This window comes from Solanum tuberosum, unplaced genomic scaffold (genome assembly GCF_000226075.1).
Source record: "Solanum tuberosum cultivar DM 1-3 516 R44 unplaced genomic scaffold, SolTub_3.0 scf00012, whole genome shotgun sequence".
NCBI lineage: Eukaryota > Viridiplantae > Streptophyta > Magnoliopsida > Solanales > Solanaceae > Solanum > Solanum tuberosum.
Window position 1 is genome coordinate 1,389,161 of NW_006238937.1, and position 26,765 is coordinate 1,415,925.

The window sequence follows — 26,765 nt, forward strand, 5'->3', positions numbered from 1 at the left end:
GAAACTGGATGAGATGAAAAAGTGGTTAGCACCACTAATTTCAGATGAGTCTCCAAAGTGGTCGGCGGAAGGGGTCCCGATTGAAAGAAGGAACTAAACATAGCTGCAAGGTTCTGGTTGAGTTTTATCAGCAGCACAATCATGTCGTCCCAAAATAAATCGATCCTTCGCTTTGCCAAGGAAACTTACCTGGGTTGCGTCATAGAGAAAACTCAAATAAGCTTGGGTACAATCATTGCTTCAGAGATACTCATGCGCGCAAGATAGATCTGAACCTCACTTCCATTCCCAGTCTTGATCACAGAATTAAGCAAACAATCTCGGGTGCCTCGAGATGCCAAGAAGGATGTGGAAGTGATGGCCACAGCCTCTACTGATATCCGGAGGATCAAAGCCAAGTACCTTAAGGATCAAGTAGAAAGGAAAAATGCAGCATCGGTGGAGTTAGTAAACACAAAATCATTGCCTGCAGAGGCACCTATTCCTACTTCGGTCCCTGAGCCTTCAGGTATATCCATTGTCACTACTACTCCCGTTAATACTCCAGGTTCTCCTATTGCTGCACGGTATGCAAGAGCCACTACTGCAGTTGTTGTTTCCCGGCCTCCACTCACATAGGCTTCCTTACTCCGGATGGGACAGCTGGCCCTTTCTGCTGAACGTCGGGCTGCTAGTCTAGAGGCCTCTATTCCAAGAATGATCCACATTGCCCTAGTTGATATTGTGACACCTCTGAGCATTATCATTAACACCTTAGAGGCTAGGATAGCAGTGTGTGAGGAAAACCAAGAGGCCACATATGAGGTGATAAATTTAAAAGCTACCATTGCTGAGCTGCGAAAAGATGTAAACCACTTGAAGTACACCGATGTGTCCATGATCTCTGGAACAATGGAGATTCCATACATGTCTGTGATACCTCAGACCACCACTGGACATGGGGATAGAGCAAAACATATTGCCGACCCTTACTCAGAGGAGGAGACTGACGAAGAAATATTTGAGGGAACTGTAGCGGACGACATAGCTGAGACTGAAGAAATTATGATAGATGTTGTTGTGCAGGCCTCCCTAGCAACTGCTGCTAGATCCAGTGGAGCTGGTCCTTCTCAAAGTCACTCCGAGCACTAACGCCTAGATAGACGAAGCGACTACTTAGACAGGATCCCCTCTCTACCTCCCTCTCTGTCTTTCTTTATCTTACCTTTCGGATTCTGTGCTAATTGCATTTGAGGAAAAATGTTTTTTATTTATGGTGGGGTGATGCTCACCTTTTGTGTGCTATTTGTGATTCGTGTTTTGTATATATTTGGGTTGTTCTACTTTAAAATTGTGTTTTATCTGCTTTTCGTGGATGTTTGAGCTTATGGCTCCCTTTTATTTTAAATAGCAAAATAATTTTGACGCCCTTCCGAAAAAGTTTCATTTTTCAAAAAAATTCGCCACCTCTTGTGTTGAAAGTGATTGTTCTTGTACAAATTCAATCCTTGGTTCCAATCAATACCGATGACTTGAATAGTGCTCTCAATCGAACGAACATGAATGTGCGGCTACGACGAGGCCAAATGAAGTTGCATAGACAATATGTGAACTCTTTGCATCTCGTTGTGATTAGCCATTTATCGAATTGATTCTCTTGTAATGACCATTGCGCACTAGAGAAAGTGTGTAGTCTTGTTTGACTTAAGTGTCGATGCCTTGTGTGATGAGCTTACTTTGAACCTTGCATGAATAAACCTAGAATTTTCCCCATTAGTCCGATAGATTTAGTAAGGTGTGCTCTTGAAATGATCTTAGGCAACTTTTGAAGAGTGTGAGCCAAATTTGACACATACCTATTTTTTGGCCTACCTGTGAGCGTGTGAAACTCTCTTGAACACCCTTTGAGCCTAACCTTTCTTTGGAAGAACCTTGATGAACCCTAGACCTTACTTGACCCACTACCTATAATCCTCTTGATTTGTGGTTTAGTGAATAGCCAACTTAGGCCAAAATCCTAAGTTGAGGTTGTGGTTAAAAGCAGAAGGAGAAGTCAAGAAGTGCAAGAAAAGTCTCCCTTAACCCATGGTGTTGCGGAACAATGGAAACCCTCCATAAAAAAAATTGTGGAATAAAAGTACAAAAGAAATTTGGTTTCCAAGCAATCCTTGGAGGGGAATAAAAAAGATGACTTACAAGCACTAGAAAAAGAATTGATAAAGGAAAAGAGGGGAATGCCTTGAGAGTACCACATCTCATAAGTAAAAAGTCACTAAGCCTAAATGACCATACTGTTACACTCAGCCCTATTACAAGCCTTAGAAAGACTTTTTCGATCTTGAGTGAGCCAAACCGAAGATCGATTGGAAAATAAGGGCAAGCCTATGGGTGAAAACATGCATTGTGTCCTCTTTTTGAGTATGAGCGTTGCATCTGATTCCTGATCTTGAATTGATTAACCTTTGCGTGTGAGTATGGAATCATTCTTTATGTGAGGGCATTTAGATACTTTTTGTTGAGCTTGAACTTGTACAAATAGCAAGTATTGCGAGCATGAGAATATTTGGTAATGGTGTGTCACAACTTGAATCTTTAAGTACACAATTGATCTTTGCATGAGTAATTTGAGTCTTGTTATGTATGTTCATGATTTAGTCTTGTGTAGTACTATTTGAGATATCCTATTTGAATTGATGAACTTGAGTTTTACTTGAGGACAAACAAAAGTTTAAGTTGGGGGTGTTGATGAGTACACCAATTCGACTTAATTAGGGCTTTATTTTAATATAAATAGTGTCCTCAAATGCTTATTTTATCTCAATATCTGATGAAAACTCTTTTAGTTCAGGTATTTGAAATTTGAGTGAAAGCATGGACACTTACGCGCAAAAAGGAACAAAAAGGCTAAAAAGAACGAAGAAATTGAAGCCTGAGCTTCGCCAAGCACACTTGGTGAGTCGCCGAAGGGACATACTCCGCCCTTTGTTCCAGTACGCGAAGCCCTGAAGGAAGAGGATCAAAAAAGTGATGAAAAGAGCAGTCGATGTGTCGCTGAACAGTTTCGTGAAGCATGGATATACCGCCCAATGATCCAGGACACAAACATACTGAAGGCAAAGCACAAAAGGCAATGAACCAGAAGAAGGGTGAATCACTGAGTTGATCGGCGATTCTGACTAATGTCCCCGAATGACCCGCTGCAGCACAAATTTTTTAAAACTATAAATACTCGTTGGGAGTTATAGCTTAGTATCATATTTTAGTATCATCATATTTTTTAGTGTGAAACAAATAATATAATTTTAGTACTTTTTCTCTGAGTTTGAGAGGGTTTTGAAACTTGAAAAAGAAGAGGGTTTCATCTCCAAGGATTTGGACTTGGGTCTCTCGGATTCTTCACTCTTGGCCTGTAACAAGACTTAAATCTTCATACCCATTTGAATGTAAGCTCATTTAGGTATAAATTTCTATCTCTTGATGTGTGGCTTAAAACCTCATTTATTGGGGTGTGATTTAGCAAATATGTGTTGAGATTATTGTTGGATTTTGCTTGCTGATAGGTTAGATGTATTTTAATGGTGATTTCACCTAGCCGTTGTGATTTAATCTAATGGGTTTGTAGTTGCTAATACAAAACCACTCATGTGTTTTCGGCTTGCGAGAGAGAGAGGTTGCGAAACCAAGACCGCTAAACTGATGGCCTAAGGAGTGGGTCGACTTAAGGTCCAGCCCGTGAGGGTGAGCCCTAGTCCCATATCCTAACACTCAGCTCGAGAGAGTGAGTGGGGTAAGGCGTAGGCTTCCCTTCATGCGGCAAATGGGTGTCCGAGAGGAACCCATTTGAAATGGGATAAGTTGCCTGAGATGGAACTTATTTCCATCTAAAGCTTAGCCTAGTCACTATTATCTTGCAAATTTCCTATCAAAAGCATGTACCCAATGATTTATACCAATATATATTGCGGTCACATCCCAAGAATCCCCCTCTCATTCATAGATTTCTTTGTTATTTTTACTGTTTTTGCTATATTTGTGACAAAAACCCCCCATTTGATATTTGACAGTTTTGTGTCACCCCCTTTAATTTACAATATTTTTTAGTCGTTAATGTCTTTATCTACGACTATTTAGAACTAATTTTATTTTCTATTAAATCTCGAAACCACTCCCTTGGGACATAACCCCAACTCTTGGTTGGGTTATTATACTATTGCACGATCGTAGACACTTGCATCGGAAGTTATGTCATTGATTACGTAAATATCAGGGCCGCTGTAGCAGGATGGGTCCACCATGGGGGGCCAGACGCGACTTATAGATGTTAATAAACCCCTAAACGACCTTATTTGGCACGTTTTGATTTTTAGAGCTAAGGGGACGACCCCAAGCGACTTCTTGATCATTTTTCACCATTCTTGAGGATAAAGGTAAGGTTTTAACTCGCCGAATCTGTTTTTCGATCAGTAGAATGTAATCTAGTGGGTCATTATCAATGGGGAAAGGTTTTGATCAAGAATTTATGGTGGAAAAAGCCCTAAATTGGGTATTAGTATCTTGGGTTTGGTCTAGGGTTATTGGGTTTGTTATAATCCGGATAATTAGACCTTTGATGGTTGATCCTTGCATATAAATTGTTGTTTGTAGACCTAGAAAAAGTGGAAAGAATCCGGAAAGGGAAGATTCAAATGCCTTAGGGAATTCAAGCTTGGATTGGAGGTAGGTGATGGTTGTGATTCTATGATTGTATGATGTATGTTTGTTGTTGCTTCATTATGATACATGTATGTATGCGAATGTTGCATTATTGATCGCACTTGTTGTAAATGGGGATAATTGAATTGTATGCCATGAATCACCTCTTGTTGTATGATTGTGAGAATATACATTGTGATTCTGATTGTGGTTTGTTGAATGGGCGGTGTCACGATCTAACACACTAACTTGGATCGAATTGCCACGTTTCGGCATAAATATAGGATCAGCTGCCATGTTCCGGCATGCTAACTGTTTGGGTTTGGGTTCCATGAGAGGACCATTGAATTGGGTTCTGTGAGAGGACCATTGAATTGTGTTGTGTATCTACTAGTGATAAGTTCGTTCATATCTAATGATGATTGATATTGGAAGACAATATGTTGTTCTAAATTGATATAACTATGATATGTGAGAATCGTGAAGTTGTTCATTGTTCGTATATGTTGATGATATTGTATATGTTTGATATGTGCATGTGATTATGTTGTTGTATTGACTAATGTATGTTACACTTAGTGGGATAGCCGCGTGATCCTACCAGTACACGGTGATTATTTTCTGATACTGCACTTGCTCTTTCTTTGTTGAGTACAGGGCATCTTCATGTGGCTATTGATAGACCTCAGCTAGGTGACTATGAGCGTGACCGGATTCAAGGGTGAGCCAGTTCTTTCAGGCTGCCATGAATCTTCCTTGTTTAAGTCCCCTCTTTTCGGACTCAGACTTTTGTTTAAGGTGTTGTCTTGTTTCGGGGTTGTACTCCTTGTTCTTAGACTTGTCGTTAGTAGAGTTTTGGTACATTGACTTTCAGGTTCTAGGTTAATTCTTCCGCATTCGTTAATTATTGTTGAACTTTTGTTAGAGTTGATGGAAACTCTATTTTCTTTCCTTAGTATTTGACTTATATGCCTTAGTTTTTAGATTGACTTCTTGGTTTGGGTTGTAGTAGTGGTTCTCCCCCCGGATGGTTAGTGTGGGTGCCAATCACGACAGTCTGGGTTGTGGCAATGCTATATTAACTCTAGTGTTCCATTTGATTGAAATCTCTTGTCACCAAACACTTTACTTTCTCTATTCATTTCTACTTACATATCTATTAAACAAAATATTTATTATCATGGCTATATAATCATATTATAAGTAAAAGTAAAAATCTATTTTTGAAATAGTGGACTTATAATCAAAAATAATAATTCAATGGACTACGCTGATAGCCGCTATTTTAGAAAAAATAGGAAGAAACTCCTTCGTTTTAGGGTAAAAGAATAAAAAATGCAAAAATAAAAAAGATCATTTGCCTTTTTTGTATTTGTTTATTATTATTGTCTCTACCACAACTTGATCTATTAATTTTATTAGAAAGAATCAACAACGTGTGTATTCGTCAATGTTCACTCATTATGTGAACACTAATAATTAAATTCTCTCTCGAATTAAAACACAAAAGAAAAAAATATTTATCTCACAAAATTAGCTATTAAATAAATAATAAAAATCAAACTATTACAAACTTCAACTGGCGTTATTACAAGTCATATGAACTTTTCTTCGTCTAAAATACTGAAATAATAAAAAATAGTAAATAAGAAAAATAAAAGGGAGATGTTTACATAGTAATAACTATTTTGATGCAAATATACATATATATTTATATATATATGAACAACAGTAGCATAATTTAATGTTAATATATGAACAACATCACTTATAATTAAAAAAAATATTTCATTTCTTTAAGTTTCTACCTTCTCTTTGTGGAATTGTAGTCTTCTTCTTTTTTCTGCCACATACATAACATATAGTTTTTGTCTAATGAAAGTATCTAGTATCTAGTATATTACAGAAGTTGTATCGTAACATAAAACATTAAACATTTTCAATTATAAAAATTGATAGATGAATAAAATTTTAATGTATTATTTAAAGAATATTTAATTTGATTTAAGATCACTTTGTGATCAATCACTATTTTTTTTTCTAATTTTATATAGCTGCAAGGAGTGTATATCGTGTGACATAACATTTTCTTAGTTTAAAATAAACACAAAATAATAGGAAATTCATACTTAAATTTTTTTAAATTTAATGTATTATTTATAGAATCTTTATTTTGATTTAAGATCACTTTATGATCAATCACTATTTTCTTATCTAATTTTATAGAGCTAGCAAGGAGTGTATCGTGTGAAATAACATTTTCTTAGTTTAAAATAAACACAAAATAACAGGAAATTCATACTTAAAATTTTTTTATACTCGATATAAATATACAAAAAGGAAAAAAATATATGAAACACAATTCATTGCCAATGAAGAAGGAAGATGAAATTATATGTTCATGCTATATTAACTGTAGTGTTCCATTTGATTGAAATTTCTTGTCACCAAACACTTTACTCTCTGTTCATTTTTACTTACATATCTATTCAAAAATATTTATTATCATGGCTATATAATCATATAATAAGTAAAAGTGAAAATCTATTTTTGAAATAGTGCACTTACAATCAAAACTAATAATTCAATGAACTACGTTGATGGCTGCTATTTTAGAAAAATTAGGAAGAAACTCCTCCGTTTTAGGGTAAAAGAATAAAAAATAGATAATTAAACATATCATGTACCTTTTTTGTTTTTGTTTATTATTACTGTCTCTACCCCAACTTGATCTATTAATTTTATTAGAAATAATCAACAACGTGTGTATTCATCATTGTTCACTTGTTATGTGAACACTAATTATTAAATTCTCTCTTGAATTAAAACACAAAAGAAAAAAATATTTATCTCACAAAAATTAGCTATTAAATAAATAATAAAAATCAAACTAATACAAACTTCAATTGGCGTTATTACAAGTCATATGAACTTTTCTTCGTCTAAAATACTGAAATATTAAAAAATAGTAAATAAGTATAACAAAAGGGCGATGTTTACATAGTAATAACTATTTTGAAGCAAACTTCCTGACAATCTAAATCACATAAGTAGCATTGATAAATAAAGTCATTTTTTTTGTCTCAAGCATTAAAAAAAACAAATCATGACAATTATCTAAATTTTGGAAAAAGATATTCAGAAGCATATATCTACATCCCAAGAAAAATTGTTAACAAAAAACAAATATATTTAGACTACATCATGTTAACTTCATATATTGGAATATTACATACTTATGTATATATTAAGCAAAAAAACAATTATTATAGCATTAAAATTATTTTTCTTATGTACTCAAGGTTATGGAATATATTGTCTTAGGATAGAACAACTTACTTCATCAGAATAATAGTACCTCATATTCCGCTAAACTTCGAACTCAGTCAATGACAATAAATCACATAAAAAAAATTAAAATGTAAGAAAAAGAGTAGAAGATTAAAATGAAATGTGGTTGAAAAATGAGAGGAAACACCTCTATTTATAGTCAACAAAGGGTAGTATGAACAAATATTTTTTTGTGTCTTATCTAAAAAGTCATGACATTTCTGAGAAGTCACAACCCTTTGAAAAGTCACAACTCATTCGAAAAGCCACAACTCATCGAAAAATCACAACCTTTGAAAAAAGTCACAACTTATGGACAAAGTCACAACTTATCAGAAAAGTCATAACTCATCGAAAAAGTCACAACCCTAAGTTAGGGATATTATAATAATTTAACATTCAAGTTAGGAGTTCATGCTTTTAAGGTAATATTTATTATATATATATATATATATATATTCTTAATCAAATTCTCAGAAAAATAATTAAAAATACACATGATACTAAAACATAATTACACCGAACGTATTTTTAGTTGGTAATTGGGAGATAATATAAACATATGTTTCTATGTCTCTACTCCTTTCTGCTTGAGTGTTGGTATTTAAAAATGTTATTTTTGCCAAATTAATAGGTAAAGAAGAGATTGTACATTATACCAAAAGAAACAAGATTCAGTAACTTTGCTGATTAAAGGAAAAATTCGAAATCAAGGTAAGACAACCAAGGATCTCTTTAGAGAAATATTTTTGCCTTTATAGAGAGCTCGCCAAATAGAATTATGATAGCACTTTAAGAATTTGCACTTCTTCTTTAGTATATAATTTATAACTCAAGAATCTTGCTTAATACTAATATTTATGTAATTTTTTAAAATAATTTTGGTTAATAAAATTGGGTTACACGTGCAAGGCGCGTGCCCAAAGACTAGTATTATACTAAAAGTGGGAAGAATCTAAGTCAAAAGTTGAATTACAAAAATATCCTTTAACTATTAATTTATTTTCTTGAAATTATTTAAAATATTATTTTTTCATTTAATATTTATTTTGGGATTCAATGAATCTTGATTGTTCGTATTATGGAAATTAATACTTCTATTTCCAGCTAGACTTACAATTCAATACTCATTATTAAATTACAAATTATTATTAGCAAGAAAAAACCAACAATCTTTACATCTTCCATGTAGTCATAGTGATGATTTTTCATAATCATAGTTACTATGATTTTTTTAATAATTAGTCATAATGATTCTCCATTGCACATTTAATATATTTGAATGAATTCTTTTACATATTTCATCCTTAGATTACAGTTTCATTTTCACATTACATTTAAACATTATAAATTTTTTAATAAATTAAATAGTAAATAGTAAATAGTATACATAAATTACCACCAAATCTTCATTATGTAAATGTATGTAACTCTCACTAATTATATTCATTATGTTTTTTACTCTCATCGATCATCGATAATCTCAAATGGATTAATATCATATTTATGACAACTCTTTGTCTTCCTCAATGTTATCCTATAAATAGTGACATTTGACACAATAATGTACACATATAAACCAATTGGAAAAAAAAACATGAGAAAATCTCTATGCTCTCTTCTTCTTTGTTCTCTTTTTATTTGTTTAGTTTAACAATTATTGTTTCTTGTTTGTTGTTTATTGTTACAATTTTCTATTGTTGTGTTGTTATTATTATTGAGAATTTACAATGGTTTGTTGCTTTGTATACATTAGCCTAGCATGTTATATTTTAGTATCCTCATTTGAATATTGAATTTGTGCGATAGTCAATTATCTTTACTTTATGCATTTTTAGTCAATTTTATAGTTAAAAGTATATTATTTTTATTAGGAAGATATATGTAGTTCCTATTGAAACAATGATGGATTTTGCAATACAATATTTATATGAAGTATTTTGGAATAAACGTGCAACACACGTTCCCAGATCTAGTAAATATATATATATATATATATATATATATTATTTTAAGTGGGAAGCTTCAAAGATGAAAAGTTGGATTACCATTTTACCCCTAGACTAAATTAACTATCTAATTAAAATTTTAATTATTTTTTGAATTGTAAGTTATTTATTAGGAAGGGAATGTGGAAGAACAAGAGTCAATTAGGATTTCTAGAATATTAAATAAGTACATGAATCAAGGTTTTCCTCCTTTTAATATTAAATTAAAGAATATGAAGAGTTGTACCTAAATCAATATATACCAACTGCCAAATACAAATTTGTTATCTTGAATTCTTCCACTAGCATTTCTACATACTCATATGTTAAAGTTCCTTTTTTTTCCATCTTCTATTGTTTGTTTGTAAGATTTTTATCATTTATAGAATTTTTTTTCAAATTAGAAAGGATTGTTTCAATTCTAATTCTTTATTTATGATTGTTTCTCTTTCTGGAATTTCTTGTTACTATTTTGTGTAGAAATGTAAAATCACTATACATATTGCCTTGCAATGTATCTAGTACTATTTGGCTTGGAGTAATTTTGGTATTCTCTGCTAATTACTAATAATTATACTTATTATGTTCACAACTACAATGTTTTGCAAATACAAATGGACACAAGAGAGGATTTTATTTTTTAATTTTATTTTGTTTTTTATTAAACTAATCAATAAGTGAGGTGTCTATATTCATGAATTCAGATGAAGATAAAAGAGATAAAAACAAAAAAAAAATCGAATGGAGTTCTAGGTACAAACAACTACATAATCCTTTTTTTACTTAATGTATACTAATTGAACATATTTTAAAACAATTTGTCTAATACTCTGGAGTATTTTATTTTATTCATCTAAATAATTGTTTTGCTTTTAAAACTAATAACGATATTCTTTGCATATAATTTTTGAAGCTGGTATTTTTTTAATAAACCAACTAAATTAATTTATGATCTGAGGGTAACAATAAAGTGTATAGCAAGTTTGACATCTTCACTTTATTTAGAAACACGAATTTAGAGCAAGATGAATTCATAAAGTTAAAAATATCAAGTATGACTTTTGCATTGTCTTATAATGACTAAGTTTGATTACCTTATATTTACATGAACCAAATTCATTTGATTCGACATTTTCGTGGTTTTTTTATAAATTATACATGCAATATTTGTTTCATTGCTTTAAAGTTATGCATACGATCAATCTAATATTATAATATTATAATTTCACCCTTATTTTTAAAGGAAACAAATAGTAAAATGAATTGATTGAGGTTAAGTTGGTATTACATTTTAAAATTAAATAGTTGTAATTTCTTTTCTCCTAGCACACATTTAGGTGACTATATTAACATTTAAAAATCAATTGAATCCCTATTTTAGTGATTCTCATTCACTACAGATGTGAGTTAATAAGAAGTTTAACAGATACTAATAATGCCTAATAACTAGTACACGTTACGATATAGCTAATTATAATGCTCCATGTTTGCCTTATATAATACTATACCGAAATATGTTAAATAAGTAACTTATTATGTAAATGCTAATAATACCTTTTCCAGCCACTTCTAATTCCTAATAAAAATTCCACGCATTGTTTCCTTATTTAAAGTTAAGCTAAATAATATTAATAATTTCCTTTCTATTACCGCCTCTTCAAAGCTTAAAGATACACTCACAATGTTTTTGTTTGTCTTAATGTTATATTGACTACTAATAATATCATTTACAACCTTTTAAAAATTGTACACAGTCAGAACTTTTGGCCCTCTATATTCCTTCATTAATCCAACATCATTAATAATAATTTTTTATTAACTTTTAGTTATTAAACATTTTATATAAATGGATATCAAGTATATGTGTTGTCACGCCCCGAGGCTACCCCCTTGACATAAACACTGGACCTAGGATCACGAGTGACCCAAAGCTAACCCTGAGCTAGCATATCATAAGCAAACTGCAAAAATCTATGAAAAGATAAACTAATGCGGAAGCTAAATCATGAGATAACTGAAATGATGGGGAATACCCAATACTGGTTTGAATATAAAAAAAAATATTAAATAAGAGTTAATGATACTGGACTATAACTCAAAATACTAAAGTTGAATTTGTCTATGTCTGAAATAAGCCTCTAACTGACTAAAGATGTTGAGACATGCCCTAAGCTAACTCTAGTAAAAAAACTGAAACTAAAGTGAAAGACTGAAATAGAAAACATGTCTATTGTCCTCGAAGTATGAGGACTCACCACTGATGCTGCTGAGTGTGGATCGGGAACCGATTTACGCGTGATCTGAATGTTGAGGACCTGAACCTACATCATGAGAAGATGTAGCACAGAGTATGCGTACTGAGCATGCGGGATAGGATAAAGCTGAACAATATATACATAACAGAATAAAGCATATTGAGCAGTGATATAATATGAACATGATGGAAATACTGAAAAGAACTAAACTGAATACAATGACCAAGTACATAACATGCTGAAACTGAATACTGAAATGTAACTGGGAACGTGGTCAAGTATACTAGAATCTGACTGTGGGAGCTACTAATAACCGACATAAAACCACATGAGCTAAATGTGGAGTCCGATGTAAACGCCCCATCGAGAGGACCCAATATACCTTGCCAAGGGTATAGAGGCATGACTGTCGTGATCACTAAATATGATGCACACAAAGGAGACTTACAAACTTACGGGGGCACAGATTTCTAGGACTATAAGGGTGACTGACCCTAGTCCAACTCGGTGTTAAGCCTACTCCCAACTGAATATATGTAAGTAACACATTATAACTGAATTCTGTAATACTGAATAGCTCAAATTACTGACATGCCAACTGAAAATGCAACATTAATATACTGTTAATGAAACATTCGTATTTGAGGCATGTATATCTGAATAAACTGGCCTAGCAAGTGTAATTTATGAACTAAATGAATCTACACAACTAGGGTTCTGAGTTTCATGCAAGAAGCTGAGCAACTATTCCTCAAAAACATGATAATATGATTAGGATTGATCTAACAGCTGAATCACAACAATAATATGAATTTCTAGAAACCCTAGGTCTAAACATGATATAGAGAATCAAGAATCTGACTGAATTTTAGGGACCTATTGGGTGAAAGGAACCCACTAGTGAAATCCCACATACCTGGTGATGAATTTCACGGAACAATCTTTCGATTTTGGGGCTGGAACTAATGAACCTTGTTGCGTTCTTGGACTAGGGCTGCTCGACTTTTCCTCTTGGTTTGCTTTAAGATCGATAAATTTTTGGTGAATGATTTATTGGGTTAGGTTCTAATTTAGTTTCTAGGCTAAAACTGACCAAAACCACGTAGTTTAGGGGTTAAATGGCGTAGTTTAGGTGTCGAACGCATAGGGGAAAAGACCAAATTACCCTTAACTTAAAATCTGATGCAGTCGATCATAACCCCTCTGACGAATAGTCGAAGGGACCACAAACCATCAAGTTGGTCATGGTCCTTGGTCTAGTAGCTAGTGGTTCTCGGGTGGCCTTCCACGGGCACCACCACGGCCCGTCGTTAGGACTACGTCCCGTGAAGGGCCCCGTGGTTTGATGCATGGGCCTGGTGAACTGTTCCTGGCTCCCATGAACCCTTCCACGGCTTTTGAGGTGGTCCACGAACCGTGAAGGGCTCTGTGGTCCACCTCTAGTGGGAAGGGGTATGAACCATGGGCAGGTCGATGGACCGTGGTCCCTTTCACGGTCCGTGAACCTTGTCGTGGTTCACTAGTACTGGTGATTTTCTGTAGTATTTTTCTAAGTTTGATTTCCGAGGTGTTACAATATCCCCCCTTAGGAATATTCGTTCTCGAATGAAGCCTAAACAAGTTGAGAAAAGAGGAAAAGAGCTGCAAATCCTACCACTAAGTACAAAAACTGATTTCTGACTGAATTGAGTTCCAAGAACATGCAAATACGCTGAAAATGCAAGTATAACTGAAGGAACATGATACTAAGACTGAATTCATGCAAGAGTAAACTAAGAGACTAGAGAGGAAGTATTACCTCAAGCTGGAATGGAATTGGAAGGAAAGAGATGAGGATACTTGGCCTTCATGGCTACTTTTGCTTCCCAAGTAGCTCCCTCTACGGACTGACTCCTCCACAAAACTTTAACTGAAGCGACTTCTATGTTTCTCAACTTTCGAACCTGACGATCAAGGATTTCAACTGGCTCATCTTCATAAGTGAGACTATCTTTCACATCCACACTCTATAATGGCACTATAGATGCTGGATCACCTACACATTTCTTCAATAGGGAAATGTGAAAGACTAGATGGACTACTGCTAGTTCTGCTAGTAACTCTAACTCATAAGCCACTTTACCAATCCTTTTCAAGATCCTGTAAGGACCTACATACCTGGGACTGAGCTTCCCTTTCTTGCCAAATCTCATCACCCCCTTCATATGTGGCACTTTCAGGAAAACAACCCAATCATCAATCTCAAACTCTAAGTCCCTTCTCCTCACATCTGTATAGGACTTCTAATGACTCTGGGATGTCTTTATCCTATCTCAACTTATCTGAACTTTCTCCATAGCCTCATGCACCGAATTCGGCCCAATCAATGCCGCTTCACCTACTTCAAACCAACCAACTTGAGATCTATATCTACGACCATATAATGCCTCATAAGGGGGCATCTGAATACTGGAATGGTAGTTATTATTGTAGGCAAACTATATAAGAGGGAGGTGATCATCCCAACTACCCTTGAAGTCGATCACGCACACTCTCAACGTGTCCTCTAAAGTCTGAATGGTACGCTCTGCCTGACCATTTGTCTGCAGATGAAATGCGGTGCTGAGATTTACCTGGGTACCAAGACCTTTCTGAAAAGACTTCTAGAAATGAGAGGTAAACTGAGGACCTCTATCTAATATAATGGAAAAAGGAACCCTATGCAACTTGACTATCTCATTAATGTAAATCTTGGCGTAATCCTCCGGCGAATCTGTACTCTTAACAGCCAAAAAGTGGGGGGACTTAGTAACTATGTCTATTATTACCCAAATGGAGTCATGTTGTCTGAGTACGAGGTAAACCTGTAATAAATTCCATGTTTATCACTTCCCACTTCCATGTAGTAATGTTAATCTCTTGAGTACAACCTCCTGTTATGATGTTCTACCTTCACCTGTTGACAATTAGGACACTTAGCCACAAAATCTACTATATCCCTCTTCATACCATTCCACCCCACCAAAAGACTTCCCGTAGATAACGGTACATCTTAGTGGTACCTGGATGAATATAATACCTGGAGTTATGGGATTCTGAAAGGATCTGTTGCCTCAACTCACCCACCTTAGGAACACACAAACTACCCTGGTAGCGAAGCACACCATCTCCCCCTTGGGAGAAAACCTCAACTTTCTGCTGATGAACTGCACACTTTAGTTGAAGTAAAATAGGATCACTGTCTTGTTTTTCCTTAAACTCCGCTACCAATGAAGATTCTGACGAATTCTGAACTGTCACACCACCATCTTATATGCACTTAAGGCAAACTTCTAAGCAAGCAAGCCAGTGAACATCTTTTGCCAACTCCTTCCTTTCTTCCTCAACATGTGCTACACTACCCATAGATAGTCTGCTAAGAGCATCAACTACTACATTGGCCTTATAAGAATGGTAAAATACATTCATATTATAGTCTTTGAGGGTTTGCAAGACAACCCTCAAATGAGTCACATGTTCTTTCTCATTCCTAGAGTAAATAAGGATATCATCAATAAAGACGATAACGAACAAGTCTAAATACTGCTTGAACACCCTGTTAATCAAATCCATGAAATTTGTAAGAGAATTGGTTAGTCCAAATGATATAACTACAAATTCATAATGACCATACCGAGTTCTAAAGGCTATTTTCTGGATGTCACTATCTCTGACTCTGAGCTGGTGATAATTGGATCTAAGGTCTATTTTCGAAAAATGACTAGCACCCTGAAGTTGGTAGAACAAGTCATCAATCCTGGGGATGGGATACTTATTCTTGATTCTGACTTTGTTCAACTGTTGATAGTCAATGCACATCCTAAGAGAACCATCTTTCTTTTTCACGAATAACAATGGCGCACCCCATGATGAAATACTAGGTCTGATGAAGCCCTTATCTAGATGACCTTTTAACTGATCTTTCAATTCCTCAAGTTCAGTTGGTGCCATTCTATAAGGAGGAATAGAAATGGGTTGGGTATCTGTAAGGAGATCAACTCCAAAGTCAATTTCCCTTTAGGAGGAACTCCGGGAAGATCTTCAGGAAACACTTATAGAAACTCATTGACTACTGGAACTGACTCAAGAGTTGGTGTTTTGGAGTTAGAATCCTTAACCCAAACAAGATGATAGATATACCCCTTGGATATCATCTTTCTAGCCTTAAGGTAAGAAATGAATCGACCCATAGGCACTGAGCTACTACCCTTTCATTCTAAGATTGGCTCGTCTGGAAACTGAAAAATGAACAATCCTAGTTCTACAATCGACTGAGGCATAACATCAATGTAACCAATCCATGCCTAGAATGATATCAAAGTCTACAATTTCTAACTCTACAAGATCTGCTGAGGTGACTTTTTGAGAGACTGTGACAGGGCAATTTTTGTATACCCGTCTAGCTATAACTGGGTCACCAACTGGAGTAGAGACTGAGAAGGGTTGTGAAAGAGTTTTTGGGCTAACACCAAAATTTACTACTATATATATGGAGTTACAAAGGAAAGAGTAGCCCCTGGATCTAGCAAAGCATATACATATAAGTGGAAGACTCGCAACGTACCAGTGACCACGTCGGGAGAATCTTCCTAATCCTAGCAAGCCTGAAGAGAATACAACTTGTTCTAGAGCTAACCGCCACCTGTACTAGATGAAGCACCCTACTGATATGGGCAACCTGCTGGTGTTGCTGGAGCTGTAGACTGAGCCCTACTATTGTTACCTCCCTATCCCATCTTAGAAGAAGGGCAATCCCTCAACTTATGACCAGTCTGACCACACCCAAAATGTCATTCTTTTCATGCAATACATCCTCCCAGATGGTTCTTACCGCACTTTGGACAAGTTGGGTAGGTTCTGGTTCCTGAAACACTCCCCTGATACTTAAAGCGTGATGCCCTACCTTTTTTATCTTGTCGAAACCTAGAGGATGGGGCACTAGCTGATGAAGGTGCTAGAGCTGAAGATTTCTCCTTAAATTCTAAGTGATTTCCAAAACCCGATTTCTGCTGAGAGTAATCATAGTTGCCTGTCCTAGCCTTCTTGTTGTCCTTAGCCTGTTCTCTAAGATTATCTATGTCAACCTACTAAGCATGAGTCATGAGCCTAGAGATGTTCATGTCCTTCAACAACATTGCATATTTGCACTCTGTCTTCACCAAGTCAGATACTCCGAATAGGAACTTACTCATATGCGCCCTCGAATCAGCAACCATGTGCGGAGCATACCTGGAGAGCTGGGTGAACTTGAGTTCGTACTCTTGGACAGACATTGTACCTTTCTTGAAATTCATGAATTCCTGAGTTTTATCCTCTCTCAACTCTCTTGGAAAGAACCTGTCCAGAAAAGCTCCAGTAAAACACTCCCAAGTCACAGGAGCTACATTCTTACCCTTGTATGCTTTCCACTGCGTGAACCGTTGTGAGCTACATTGTTGAGCTGGTAGGACGCCAACTCTACCCTATCATTTCCAGTCACTTGCATCACTCTAAAGATCTTCTTGACCTCATCAATAAATTTATGGGGATCCTTGATGAGTCCTAGATTTGGACTCATTTAGGGCTTTGTTTTGATAGTTTTAGTGTCCTCAAATGCCAAATTTGTGCTATAAAATGATGTAAAGCCTTGATTTTCAGGTATGCTGATTAAGGAGCAAAGCAAGGACACTAACAGGTAAAAAGGAACAAAACAAGTTGAAGAAATGGAGAAATTGGAGTCTGGTGATCACCAAGACCACTCGGCGACTCGCCTAGTGGTTCTTTTGTTCGCCAAAAGTTCCACTGTGACATCCTTGAGGGAAGAAACTAAGTCAGCGACATAAAAGGGACAGTCGGTGAATCGCCGATCAGTTCTGTGATGACAAGATTGATCGCCCAAAGTTAAAGGACTAGATGATCCTGAGAGCCAATGAATGAAGGTGATAGAAGAGAGCAAAGGGCGGTTCACCGAACAACTTGGCAAACCCGACTTACCTCACCTAATGGCCTTTCGTTGCTAATTATTGGCGAGAATAGCTATGATTTTGAACTGTAAAATTAAAGGACTTACTACCATTTAGAATAGTTTTCTTTGAATGTTTGATAATTTTCTTGGTAGACTTTAAGGATTTTTTAGACTCAATTCGGAGATTTTGCAAGTGGGATATTGATTATTTTCAATTTGGACCATTGTAAAAGCTTGAATACTCTTACCCACATTATGGCTAATGCATTTGGTAATTGTTTTTCTGTTTTTATGATGTGTGGCTAAAACCCCAATTCTTGGGGTGTGATTATGGGTTGAATTAGCTTATGGGTATTGCTTATTTACTAATTTAAATGATACATTGATGTGGGTTTAATCAATAGCCATGTTTTTATTTATTAATTGTTGTTGCAAATGCAGTTCTAATTTTGTGTTGTTAGCTTGCTCGAGAGAGAGGTTCTAGATCCAAAGCTTTGGATTAATGGTTTGTGGGCATTGGGTTGATTTGGGTTCAGCTCGAGAGAGTGAATCCTAAACCTAATCCCATCCATCTTACTCGAGAGAGAAGATGTATTAAGGTAGTGGATTGTTCTTATTTGTTAAACTTGTTGATGTTCGAGAGAAATCACTTGAATCGAAGTAGTTGTTCGAGAGAAAGCTATTTCACTCATAGTCCAGCCTACCCACTGATATTTAGCTATTCGTTAGTAGTTGCAATTACCCATATAGCGAAATTTTCCTATAATCGATCACATCCCGAAAATTCCTCTCTATATTGTTAAAATCAGTTTTGTGTATTTGAGTTGTAGTTGATACTTGCAAACCAAAACCCCCAATCTGACATTTATTGTCACCCCAATCCAACTTGTTTATATGTCTTTTGTGATAATTTCTATTCCTATGGCTGATTAGACCACAATTATACTTCCTGAGTGAATCTGAACACGTACCACTCCCTGTGGATTCGACCCTAACTCTTCGTTGGGTTTTATACTTTTTAACGATCATTTGCATCTAGAATTGGATGAGGTGTGCTTGAAACGTTAGCCAAAATGGTGCCGCTGTCGGGGAGTGGTGTTGTTTAAAATTCTTTTAGTGAAGTTAAAATGTGTTCTCTTTAGTTGTAATTGAATCCACTTATTTTAGTTTTTGGTTTTGTGTTGCTTGTGTTGAACAGAGGAAGGGATGAGCGTAAACGGAAGTAATGGTAGCCAAGTGGGCCACCAAGACGACATTGGGAACCTCAGTGATGTCAATGACCCAATCCAAGTAGGTTGTGTTGGTGCTATTCGTCTACCTCTGGTTGAAGGAAACGTTGTTTTCCACATCACAAGCACAATGTTTTAGCTCCTACAATTGAAAGGGTTATTTGGGGGGCTGGCTCATAAGGATCCCCATGAGCATATCAAGAACTTCGTGGATGTCTGTGGGTCGTTCTCATTTAAGAACATATCGCAAGAATCGGTCCGTCTCACGTTGTTTCCGTTCTCTTTGATGGGTGAAGCTACTAAATGGTTGGCTGAGTTACCGAGGGACTCCATCACCTCTTGGGATGAGCTAACCACAATATTTCAAGTAAGATTCTTTCCCCCATTGAAGATGATAACTCTAAGGGATGGCATCCAAGGGTTCAAATGCTTGAAAAGTGAGCCAATCCATGAGACATGGCTGAGATTTAAGAAGCTGGTGCTTCAGTGCCCAACTCATGGACTTCCAAATAATGTATTGCGCAACACTTCTATATGAGTCTCGATTCGGTGAACAAAGGAGTGGCTGATCAACACTCACCTGGTGGTATAATGCAACAACCCTATGAAGTAGCATCCCAACTCCTTGATTTCATGACCAGGATCAATAGGGCGTGGTACATTAGTGAAGACCAAGTCTCTACTCTCACTTATAAAATGACAAAAGAGTAGATCAAGAAGAATCAAGAGAGAGGCCAAAACATGGTCAAAATGATGACTCAGTTGGATATATTGGCTAAAAATGTCATAGGTGTTGGTACAAAGAGTGTTAATGACGTGAGTGTTGGTGGAGCAAACCTCGATGAAGCATAATTTGAAGCTTTGTACAATGAGGAAGTGAACTTCCTAGCCAATCAAGGAAGAGGTTATCGTGCAATCTACCCAAGACCGTGTGGAAATCAAGGATGGAATAGAGATGAGAGTTGGATATATCGTGACATATATTGGCATGATCATAACGCCACCTAAAAGGAGAGAGAGAGGTATAAGGATAGGTACGTCCCTCCTCATGAGCGTCAAAAGCCCAAGGAATCTGAAGGTGGCCGTACAGAAGATATGCTCTCACGTATTCTCAACAAAGTTGAGGAGTCGGACAAAGTGTTGAAAGAAATGAAAGAGGATGTTTCAACTCTAAACCAGACACTAACCTCGCACTCAGTCTCTATTAAGGAACTGGAGACCCAAATGGGTCAAATTTCTTCGCATTGGAATCCAAGACAACAAGGGGGTTGCCTAGTGACACAATGGCAAACCCCAAAAATGAAGTTTTATTTGCAATCCTCGTCGTGCCACGACGTTAACTAAGGCTCTTCTTGGGAGGCAACCCAAGTTTTTAATGCTTTAGTTTTTGATTTTGAATAACGGGTGTTGATTGTGCAGGTTGAGAAGTGAAGTGTGTTAGGAGATGGGAAGTTTGGTGAGCCCAAAGTCCAATCGGCGGCATGCCGAATAGGTCGGCGAGCCCTGACTTGGACCACCATTGGAACCATCAAGCTTAAAGGGGAACTCTGTAAAACTCGGCGGGCCAAAGGTTTAATCGGCGACTCGCCGAACAGGTCAGAGAGCCCGATTCTCCCCGTCGTTTGAACCCCCCATATTTGTCGGAGGTCCTGTAAAATTTGGCGAGGGGAAATGCCACTCGGCGCATCACTGAGTGGGTCGGCGAGCATGACTTACTGCGCCGAAAGGGCCGCGAACTAAAAGATTTTAAAGGCCAAATGGTTTAAAATTTCAAAATCTTTCATTTTCTCTCATTTCAAACTCTCGTACCCTCTCACCAAATTGTTGATCTTCATTATTTTATTTCTTTTACCCACATTTTGTGTGTGAATTCGTGCTCGAAGTTAGGGAACTTTGCCGCCTAGCGATACAAATTCTAATTTCGGCACTAAGGTTGGTTTTCCGAACCCACACTTTAATTTTGTGGTTGAACTCAAATGCAATAGGTAATTGGTTGTTGTTTGATGTTGGGTAATTTCTTTAATTGTGTTCTATGTGTTGGATTGCCCGTAGTTTGTTAAAATATGTGCCTAAAGGTCTAAAATCGATCAATTCTCGTGCTTTGTTTGTTAAAATTGAGTTTAAATTGTTGGGTTGCGGTTTATTTATGTTGGGTATAGTGGGGTGAAGTTTAAGTAACCCCGAATTGTTCCAAATAATGTAATTTTCCCAATGATGGAGCGTTTGACTTCATTCTAAGGGCAAAAGTCATCAAATGGCCAATTTAGGCCAAATCGAGGGAAGTGTGAGTACCCAGAGGGTATGGGTCATATGGGTCTACCTTTAAGTGAATAGTGTATGTGTTTGATTTTGAATTCGGGGGCAGCGGGCTTGATTTTAGGAAACAGGGTTGAAAACTGGCACGTTGGGCCGTTTGGCCAGCTGCATCGAGCTTACCGAGTAGTTCGGCGATTCGCCAAAATCCCCCTTTGATCACCCTTAATTTCATAATTAGGCTAAGTTTATTTTGTAACTTTCAGTGGGAAGCCAGCGCTCACCGATGTTACTCGGCGACTCGCCGAAAGGTTCTTTTGATCACCCTTTCTGCCCCCTTAACCCTTAAATTACACTGTAACTTTCGGCGGGCTACTCCTAGCTCACCAATTTGTGTCAGCGATTCGCCGAATGTCCATGCACATCATCGAATTGTCTTGAGTTTGGAAATTTTTCATGATGGTACTTTCGGCAAGCCCGATCTAGCTCGCCTAAGTGACTCGGCGACTTGCCGACTGATTCGGTGAGTCTTTCTGCAACTAAATGTCTGCACTTTCTCGAATTATTTCTAACATTTTGCTATGTGTTTTGGAGATATGGCTAGAACGAACCTAGATGATAGTGGCATGCCGCACCAAAAGCGGGCACGAGGGATTGTTATCAATGAGGAAGCAACTGCTTCCACTGCAAAGAGTAGGAAGTTACCTCTGAAGGGAGGCAAGGGCAAGGGCAAGATGCCCGTAGCTGAGACACCGAAGCGTAACTTCGGCAGTGAGGTAGAATCATTTGATTCTGAAGTTTCATTCTCTAAACCTGAGGATAATCAGTCACTCCAAGCCCGACAAGCAGAGCTTCGTTCAAAAGCTCGTCATGATTCGTCTAGGATTTCGGCCTCGACTCCTTCTACCTCTGATTTAGCGCCAGCTCCAACACAGACGGTGGTTCCAGTACCACTTGTTAAGGGTCCTCCTCCCCGGCTGCTCAACCGATTAAAGACTGAGAGATTGAGGACCATTTTGGAAGAGAAAAGATTATCCATGGATGGTGTAGTGTACAGGCATCCAAATATGTGGACACTCTCCGGTTTCACCATTTTGAGATCTTCACCAGGCCCCATGGCCCATACATTCCCACCTGGATCTTGGAATTCTACTCAACCTACAGTGATCTGGTACCCTAGGGTAAGAAGAAGGCCATTGCCTTTAGACCGGTGGAATTTGTGATGGTCCGAGGGAGGAAAGTGAGATGTGACACGAATGATAGAAACACTGTGTTTGAGAAGGCCACAGATATCAAACACACATATCAGGGTATGATCACGACAAAGACTCTGGATGACTTGAAGGGTTGGTTAGCTCCCTTGATTTCAGACACCACCCCGAGGTGGATTGAGGCTGGAGCACCATTAGAGAATAAGGACCTAAACATAACAGCTCGGCACTGGTTTGGCTTCATCAGCAGCTCAATCATACCGTCACAAAATGAGACCATTCTCCGCCATCCCAAGGCGGCTTGCCTCGGGTCCATCAGAGCCAAGAAGCTGTTGAATCTAGGGTTGATTATCATGCAGGAGATGGCCATGAGGGCCAAGCAGCGCTAGACGTCCCTTCCATTTTCAGTACTCATTACAGTGTTGTGTCATTGAGCTGGAGTTCCTCATGATGAGAGGAAGGACTTTGAGGTTACACCCATATGTTCCGCCGACATCTGGCACATAGAGGCCGAGTATACATGGGATGAGGATGATAGGAAAAGAGAAGCTCCAGTGGATACATCCTCGGACGTTGATATCGATTCATTACCTGCAGAAGCAGCTTTTCCTACTCTGGCCTCCGGGCCTTCAGGTAGATCTAGTTCCACTCCTTCTCAGACCCCGAGTTCTTCTGTTGCTCCCCCACCCCCTAGAGCTGTTACTGGTTTGACAGCCTCCAGTCCTTCGATCACTCAGGCCATGCTCATCTAGATGGGGAACCTAACCTATTCTACTGATGTGCGGGCTTCCCGGCTATAGGCCGAGGTGCCCTACATGATTGAAAGAGCTATTACTGCTGCAGTGACACCTCTCTAGGCTTATATTGATGCTGTCATAGTGAGAGTTGAGATTTGCGATAGAGAACAGGGTGTGACTACTGAGGTTATGGCTTTGAAAGCTAATGTTTCTGAGCTGAGGAAGGATGTGGACCATCTGAAGTCCACAACTTTACTTCGCTATTTGGGACGGTGGAGATCCCAGCTGATCCTAGTGTTGAGACTCCAGCTTGTTCTGAGGTACCTCCGGCTACCACCGGAGATGATACGAGGGCTGATGTTGATGTTGTTGAGTCCGAGGCCGAGACAGATGAAGAGCAACTTGAGGTGCGAGACAAGGCTGTCTATGAGGACCTGGTGGATCTAAAAGGTGCCATGTTCAAGACAGCTAAACAGGCCTCCTTGAGAAATACTACTATGGCAAGCCCTAGTGCAGTTACAGTTGACGAGACATCAGGCATTGTTGCCCCGACAGACAGGGTGACTGAGTAGCCAAGATGATTTTTCCCCTCCCTCTCGGTTATTTTTTGATACTTTATATGTTTTTTTAGTTGCGTTTAAGGACAACTGCTTCTTTTTGTTAGGTGGGTGAGGTATTTCTATACCTACCTCTTGTGCTTTTGATTTGTTTTGTGAATATTGGGCTGATTTTGTTGATTTATATATGTTTTTTATCTTGATCTTGTGGATGTTTTAGCTTATGGTCCATGGTTTTGAACGGAAATGGTTTTGGACCAAATTTTAAAATTTTACCACATCTTTTATATGTGATTGTGATTGTTCGTGTGCGATTTTGAGTGTCGGTTGTGATTAATACCGATGACTTGAATAGTACTCTTAATTGAACAAAATGAATGTACGGCTACGATGAGGCAAACATAGTTACATAGGCAATATGTGAACTTTTAGCATCTCGTTGTGACTAGCTGGTTGTCAAATGAGTCTTTTGTGATGAACATTGCACACTAGCTAGGAAGTGTGAAGTCTTGTTTGATATTGGTACCAATGCCTTGAGTGATGACAATACTTTGAACATTGTTTGTGATGACACCTAGAATTTGCCCTGTTGGTCCGGTTGATTGAGTGATGCAAGCACTTGAAAAGATCTTAGGTAACGATTTTGAAGAGTGAAAACAATTTGACTATTTACCTCTTTTGTTGCCAACCCTGTGAGATGAGTGAACCTTTCTTGGCACATTTTGAGACTTACCCTTTTTCTTGGAAGAAACTTGAGAAATTGTGACCTCTCTTTGTCCATTCACCCATAACTTTCATGAAGTATGGTTTGTTTGAATAGCCAACTTAGGCCAAAAGCCTAAGTTGGGGGTGTGGTGAAAAGAGAAGGAAAGCCAAGAAGTGTGAGAAATCCCCCTTTGTATGATTGTTTTGAAAAAGATAGAACCCCTCCATGTAAAAAAAAAAGAGAGAAAAGAGAAAAGGAAATGAAAAAAAAAGACCGAAAAAGTTGTGAAATAAAGTAGTAGACATTGCAAGCAAAATAGGGTACCCAATAGTTCATATGAAGTTGAATAATGGGGTGGATTGTTAACATGTTTGAAATGTTAAAGAAAAGGAGAAAAGTATTGTTCAGATCATACTTCATGAAGGTAAAAGTCACTAAGCCTAAATGACCATTTCTTTGCACTCAGCCCCGTTACAAGCCTTGAAAAGACCTTTATGATCTTGAGTGAGTTGAAGCAAATGTTGATTGGAAAATAAGGGCAAACCTATGGGTGAAGTCATGCACGTGTGTATCTTTGTGAGTGTGAGAGTTGTATGTGATTTCGGAACTTTAAATTGTTGAGTAACTTTGTGTGAATAGGGAATCATCTTTGTGTGAGGGTATTTGAGTACCTTTGTTGAGCTTGAACTTGCATTTGAAGAAAGTATTGTGAACTTGACCATCTTTGATAATGGTGAGTCACAATTTGAATCTTTTAGTGCACAATTGATCATTGTTTAAGTAGTTTTAATCTTGTTGTGTGCATTTAAGTTGAGTCTTATGCAGCACTATTTGTAGACATCCTTATTGAACTGCTGAACTTGAGTTTTACTTGAGGACAAGCAAAAGTTTAAGTTGGGGTGTTGATGAGTCCAAGATTTAGACTCATTTAGGGCTTTGTTTTGATAGTTGTAATGTCCTCAAATTCCAAATTTTTGCTATAAACTGATGTAAAGCCTTGATTTTCAGGTATGTTGATTAAGGAGCAAACCAAGGACACTAACAGGCAAAAAGGAACATAACAAGCTGAAGAAGTGGAGAAAGACGAGCATGGTGATCGCCAAGACCACTCGACGACTCACCTAGTGGCTCTTCAGTCCGCCTAAAGTTCCATTGTGACATCCCTGAGGGATGAAACCAAGTCGGCTACAGAAAGAGGGCAGTCGGCGAATCGCCGATCAGTTCCACGATAACAAGACTGATCTCCCAGAGTTACAGAACTAGAGGATGCTAAGAGCTAATGCATGAAGGCGATAGAAGAGAGCATAGGGCGGTTCGCCGAACCACTCGGCAACCCGACTTACCTCGCCTAATGGCCTTTCATGGCTAATTTTTGGGCGACTATAAATAGGATTTTGAACTGTAAAATTAAAGGACTTACTACCATTTAGAATAGTTTTTTTTGAAAGTTTGATATTTTTCCTAGTAGACTTGAAGGCTTTTGAGACTCAATTCGGAGATTTTGCAAGTGGGTTATTGATTTTCTTCAATTTGGACCATTGTAAAATCTTGAATACTCTTACCCAGATCATGACTAATACATTTGGTAATTGTTTTTCTGTTTTTATGATGTGTGGCTAAAACCCCAATTCTTGGGGTGTGATTATGGGTTGAATTAGTTTATGGGTATTGCTTATTACTAATTTAAATGCTATATTGAAGTGGGTTTAATCATTAGCTATGTTTTTATTTATGAATTGTAGTTGCAAATGCAGTACTAATTTTGTGTTGTTAGTTTGCTCGAGAGAGCGGTTCTAGAACCAAAGCTTTTGATTAATGGTTTGTGGGTATTGGGTTGATTTGGGTTCAGCTCGAGAGAGTGAATCC